Source organism: Nannobrachium achirus (assembly GCF_963921795.1).
Source record: "Nannobrachium achirus genome assembly, chromosome: 2".
Classification (NCBI taxonomy): Eukaryota; Metazoa; Chordata; class Actinopteri; order Myctophiformes; family Myctophidae; genus Nannobrachium; species Nannobrachium achirus.
In genome coordinates, this window is record NC_137811.1 from 47,969,695 (window position 1) to 47,975,694 (window position 6,000).

At 43.8% G+C, this 6,000-nt stretch overlaps 1 protein-coding gene across 3 annotated transcripts in view; it reads left to right on the forward strand.

Annotated features, from left to right (window-relative positions):
* Nucleotides 1–6,000, forward strand: part of grb10b (growth factor receptor-bound protein 10b) — a 119,158-nt gene that overhangs the window by 84,778 nt on the left and 28,380 nt on the right. The gene's annotated exons all lie outside the window — the stretch shown is intronic.

A 6,000-nucleotide genomic window follows, 5' to 3' on the forward strand; every position in this document is an offset into this window, starting at 1 on the left:
GGCTGCACTGTTGCTGTGATGGCAAAGTGCCACCATACATGACTTTGTATTGTCGGTGTGCACTGGGAGTCTTTCACTCCTCCACTAGCCTCTATGCAACTATCTCTATAATGTGTCACCCCCCCCCCCCCCCCCCCCAGTGGCGTCAGTTCAGAAAAAGTACCTTAGCAACAGGCTTGATACATTTATTTTAAGAAGTATATTTTATGTTTTATGTTTTATGTTTCTACGGTTTCTTGGGCGGGATATGGCAGCCTGGAATGGTTGTTCAAGTCCAGCTAAACCTGGGTTGTTAATGAATAACACGTGCCACAATTAACAATAATTAATTGCACCTGTGCAGCTGACCTGCGGAACCTGGGAGTATAACATTTTGTCAAGATGGGGAGAATACAAGTGTGGAGAATATAATTATGATACCTTGTTCAAGTGACCATTTTGTAAAATTTTGCATTTGTAGTTATTTTACTGTAACATAATAACCAGCACAGATAGACAAAGAGACATTCTTGGATTTATATTTAAAAGTAACTTTTATTTTCCCCCTTGGACCCAGCGTATACCCCTGCCATACCCAATTGACGCCCCTGCCCCCCCCTGCTCCCTCTCTAATTCCCTTTCTGCCTCCTTTTGCTGCGCTTAGCCCAGATAGGCCTCTTGTCTCGGGTCTTAATTTGACACGGTAATTGGATGACAAGGAGCAGTTCACTGTCCCTTCCTCATGAGTCAGCATAGTTTTCAAGCTAGCGCCTCCCGCTCCGTCATCTGCAGGCTCTGCGAGGGGAGAGCCAATTGTCTGTGGCTCATTCAGTTTTTGTCTTTCTGTCTCATTACCCGGGCGTCACTGGCCAAGGACGGCCCAGACCACACACAGCACTACAGTAGAGTCAAAGGGCCTTTATTGAGGTTACTTGTCAATGGGAAGGAGGGTAGATGGGGAGCCAAATCAGCTTGTCAATGGCTACAGTTTGTTTTGGTGACACATTTAGGATCTTTTTTTTTTTTCACTCTCTGTGAGACAATAGGAAATAGTCAAACAGTGACGCCACATTTTGGCTTTATTTGAATGCTGACCTTATTAACCAGGTTAACCCTGGACGACATATTTTGGACATGTAATGTCATTATGGGCAAAAATCGTGAAAGAAATCTAAAATATTATCAAAATATATCTACAAGCTGACAACACATCACATTGCGAAGTGTTGTGAAGACTTTTTTTGGGGTGCTATTATTGAAATGGGGTTCACCACCCTGTGCTTTTCGATGAGAAGGATAACTTCATCAACTTAATCTAACTTTCCACTCTACTCTTAGTTCGGAGTTCATCAGTCAAGAACAATGGCCAAAATAGAAAACACATGACGGTAGTAACACGTGACATTAGTTCATACTTGAGATCAGCACACCTTTATCAAGATGGGCGAGATAGGAAAGTGATATTCTCATTCAAGTCCATGTATTAGTTTTGTTCAGTAGTTCTCAAATATTTTCATGTCTTCATTCAAATGATGTATTTGGCCACAGACCTACATCTGCAAAGATGTTGTGCCAGGGATCCCATAAGAGAAGATTTGTGTTGCTAATGTTTTTTAAGATTTTTCAAACCTTTTTGAAAATCTACAAGCACCGCAACACATTGTGAGCTTGTAGATATTTTTAGCTGGGAACCCCCTCAAGGACCCCCGGGGGTCCCCGGCCCCCACGTTGAGAACCACTGATCTTGCTCATAAAATAAGTGCAACAGTCTATCTATGTGCAACGAATGTATAACTTTTCCATTAGAGTATATTGTTCCCATTGTGTTATCCACATTGACTCGTCACGCATACTGATGCCTAATGTGTGTGTCTGTGTGAATGTATGAGAAACTGTGATCTGGTCTAGCGAGCCATACTTATCTGATGCAAGTGTGTGTAATGTGTACGTAATACCGGACCATCTATTTATAGAACAGCAGCTAAGATGCAGAGCCCAGAGATTGACACCTGTGTGTATTGTGTGCTTGTGCCTGGCCCTGCATGCAATCAACATTGTTCATGTGAACGTTTTTGTTTTCTCCTCTTTGTCTCACTATATGATTCTGAATTTGTATACATACACCCTGTCCGTTTTATTATGCATGCAAATATATCTCTCTGTGTGTGTGTGTGTGTGTGTGTGTGTGTGTGTGTGTGTGTGTGTGTGTGTGTGTGTGTGTGTGTGTGTGTGTGTGTGTGTGTGTGTGTGTGTGTGTGTGTGTGTGTGTGTGTGTGTGTGTGTGTGTGTGTGTGTGTGTGTGTGTGTGTGTGTGTGTGTGTGTGCATGTCTGTGTATATGTTATACATCATCGCTGTGAGGCAGAAACCTTGTATCTCCATATTTATGTTTAGCTTCTCTTAAAATGCCCTGCTTGGTCATACGAGAGTGTCATGCTAAAATAGTGAAAATAGCTGATCTAAAAGCTCAAACAGCTTGTGTTCTGTTTACCAGTGCAGTTCACTGGTGATGGGGCCGGCGTAAAGCGAAACAAACCATTGACGTCCAAAAAAAATAAAAATTATACCGGTAACACTTTGATTAGTTACTGACATTTTGACCAATCCAAATAACCGGCACTTATCCTATATCTGACAGCGCAGGCAGGCCAATCAGATGGCAGGCCACCGGGGATCGTCCCGCCCCTCCCATCCTCCAATCCGGGCCTGAGCACATATATCCTGGAGCTGTCTGTCACCTTAATACTCCAAGCATAACAACTGCATGCCATTGGGCAGGTTAGATAATTGTGCAACATGGCAGATTGTTTGGAGATAACTTAATCTAATGGGCTAGTGTTGCAATGTTATTTTACCCGTTTGATCTATGCTTTTTTTTCATGTGGGTTGAATATCTCGTTTTATACTTGGTTTAATGTACTACCTACTGTATGTGCTTCATGAGTGAGTGTTTTTTGTCTGTCTTCTTTTGTTATGGTTTAAAGAGGTGGTGCCATGATTTTCCCCCTCTCTGAAACATGATTATCAGATATTATGATTATACTAGGAGGAAGATTCTTTCCAAAAAAGTATACAGAAAGAGTTAAAATTGGGTTTTTATGTGGCCACACCCCCAGTTCATTAAGTATGCATGGATGTCATGGTGGGTGGTGACCCAGCTGAAGTTAGCCACACCCCACAGTGTTGGGTGAATGGTAATTAGGGGAGGAGTTGATTCTGTGATGTAAAAGTATCTGTGTTTTTTAACTGACACTTTTGACCACAAGGTGGCAGCCTCCAAGAGAAAACAAACAAATACCAAGAGAATACATAATTGCTCATAAAAACCACACCAGGGGGTCCAATGATGTACTTTCAACCTCCTAGACACATGAAAAACAGAAAAAGTACAAAACTATGGCACCACCTCTGAGTAGTTCAGCCCCCAAGTGACTTTTTTTCTATTGAGTTCAATAATAATGTTTTGTATTAGTCGCTTTCCTAAGACAATAATTTCATTTGAATATATTTACCCCATTGATTCCGGATGGGGACCCAAATGCATTTGGGTCCCCATCCGGAATCAATGGGGCTATATTTACTATAATATATATTTTTTTGTCTTAGGAATGCGAAAAATACAAATACAAAATAGTATTGAACTCAAGCCTCCATGGCATGAGTAATCAATAGAAAAAAAGTCATTTTGGGGCTGAACTACTCCTTTAAGTGAGCTCACCAAGAGATTCCAATCGATGACAATAAGGCATAGAATCTTGACTGTTGAATGAACAGAGTTGAAAGGGTTAAGGGTATGATAGTTCAGTATGTGCATTTGTACACGTCGAATGGTATGTGTGCATTTGCTCACGTCCGAGTGTGTGTGTGTGTGTGTGTGTGTGTGTGTGTGTGTGTGTGTGTGTGTGTGTGTGTGTGTGTGTGTGTGTGTGTGTGTGTGTGTGTGTGTGTGTGTGTGTGTGTGTGTGTGTGTGTGTGTGTGTGTGTGTGTGTGTGTGTGTGTGTTGCCTGAGGCTCTCAGTCTCTCCCTGGGGAATTACATCACAGAGCAGTTATCAAACCTGAGTCATCTGAGAGGCCTCTGCTCCCATCTTCTCTAAATGAGCACACCGTTAAAAGCCTTGAAAAACATCAAGAGAATGGCTTTTCAAGTATGGCTGTTCTTTCTTTCTTTCTCTTTCTCTCTTATACTCTCTCTCTCTCTCTCTCTCTCTCTCTCTCTCTCTCTCTCTCTCTCCTTCCCTGGCAATCACCTTTCATTCTGTCTTTCTCGCCTCTCGTCTCTCTCAGGGCCGATTCATACTCCACTTTTAGAGCAGAATTTATTTCGCTTCGGCTCTGTCCAAACTACTATATGACGTCATTCAGAGCTTCGGGGTGGCGGGGACCGTCGTTAATTCGGCTCTTCGGTGCCACCGAGATTTTGTGACTCCCCGAACCGAACCGAAATAAATTCGGTTCTAAAAGTGGAGTATGAATCGACCCTACATCGTTACCCTCTCTCATTTCAACGTTTCCCTCTCTATTTCTCCCTGTCCTTCAGCCTTCTCTCTCTCTCTCTCCCCCCCTCTCTTTCTCACTCACTCACTCACTCACTCACTCACTCACTCACTGACTGACTGACTGACTGACTGACTGACTGACACACACACACACACACACACACACACACACACACACACACACACACACACACACACACACACACACACACACACACACACACTCCCTCTCCCTCTCCCTCTCCCTCTCCCTCTCTCTCTCTCTCTCTCTCTCTCTCTCTCTCTCTCTCTCCACAGCTCTACCCCCTTCCCGCCTTCTCTCTTGTCTTTAATGTCCCCATTTAAGAACTTGGAGAACTGGAGTAGGTCACTTGAAACACATTATCAGTCATTTCTGTCCGCTCGACAGACGGCTTTCTCATTCTTTCCACTCACAGTCAGGGTCTCCTCATCATGGCAAACCACTCCTAGACATTCTGTTCTCAACTACCAGCACTCTGCCAGAACCTGGAAAGCATAAAACGAACCACTTAAACCCCGCCATCCGTATTCTGGGGAAAGATCTTTGCAGAAAGTATAGCAGATCAACAACTCAGTGTGGTGCGAAAACAGAAAATACAAACAGCCTTTATAATAATGAAATCACAAGGTTGATCACAATTTCCCCACTTCACGATGACCCTGTATGCTGTGGGAGCAGGAAGCCTGTCATCTTGCCTGGGGATTTCCCTTTGGCTGTGTCACTGTGACGTAGAAATGTGTGTGTGTGTGTGTGTGTGTGTGTGTGTGTGTGTGTGTGTGTGTGTGTGTGTGTGTGTGTGTGTGTGTGTGTGTGTGTGTGTGTGTGTGTGTGTGTGTGTGTGTGTGTGTGTGTGTGTGTGTGTGTGTGTGTGTGTGTGTGTGTGTGTGTGTGTGTGTGTGTGTGTGTGTGTGTTGAAGGGGGCGGGAGAGACAGCTGTGCAGGCTAGATACTGTGTAGTTAACTGTAGGAATCATTCATAGCACACATACTGCTGGAGTGTGTCATCACCAGACAGTTTCGGACTCCTCCTTCATCACGTCGTATGATCCTGAGTCACTTACGAACGGATAAATCGACACGGAGGATTTTACGGTGTACTTAGTTTGACCCTAATTTTCCACCTCTGTTGCTCATTTTCCCATGCATACATATTCACACTTGTGGGTCAGTGCATGTCCACAACTACACGTACGTACTGTACACTTGTATAGCAAAGTTGGTGTCAGCTGCCGAAAACACGCACGTCACACACACTCACGCACGCACACACACTTCTCTATTTCTCGCCGAACTGGCACACTATTAGGGCCGATTCATTCTCCTCTTTTAGAACCGAATTTATTTCGGTTCGGTTCGGGGAGTCACAAAATCTCGGTGGTACCGAACAGCCGAATTAATTACGGCAGTTTGTAGTTTGGACAGAGCCGAGCCAAAATAAATTCGCCTCTAAGAGTGGAGTATGAATTGGCCCGTTCTCTTCCCTCTTCTCTAATATCTCGTA